Source organism: Phalaenopsis equestris, unplaced genomic scaffold, assembly GCF_001263595.1.
Source record: "Phalaenopsis equestris unplaced genomic scaffold, ASM126359v1 Scaffold000107, whole genome shotgun sequence".
NCBI classification, from domain to species: domain Eukaryota; kingdom Viridiplantae; phylum Streptophyta; class Magnoliopsida; order Asparagales; family Orchidaceae; genus Phalaenopsis; species Phalaenopsis equestris.
In genome coordinates, this window is record NW_018164549.1 from 977,969 (window position 1) to 978,587 (window position 619).

Here is a 619-nt window from a genome sequence, read left to right on the forward strand (position 1 = left end):
CATATATATGTATTTATTAAATATTTTTTATAGGCAGTATAAGTATGATAAGTACTGCTAGGTGTTAGATATGTAAAAACATAGGAATTGAGTGGTATGTATGTAAAAGCCTCTAATAATTAAATTTAAGATGATCAGTAGCCCGTTAATCAGAAAAAAAACAACTATATTTCTAAAATTGCCGGTTCAAGCCATATAGTATGTACATATTTTATAATATATTGCCCATCTTCTTAAGAAAATAGTAATATTATTAATAATAAAATTTTTCCGTTTATTTTCTTATATATATACATAAAATTTTAACCATCCTTTAGGGGTCCGTTTAGTACAGTGGTGCGGTGGCGGTGCGGCACCGCATCATAGTTTTGCCCGTTTAGATAAACTGTGTTTTGACAGTTTTTTCAAAAAGCTGTTGTTGAAATCAGTATTTTCCCACAGATTCCTGGCTAGGTGAAGTGACAACTTTTTAAATGTGATCTGACTTTTTTTAAAAAAAATTATAATAATCACCGCAGCTTTTTGCAATATCAGACTTCTTACTAATCTTCAGCTGTCCCAAACAGGCTCTTAATTTCTTATAATACGACGATTTACCGTTTTACAGTATATATATATA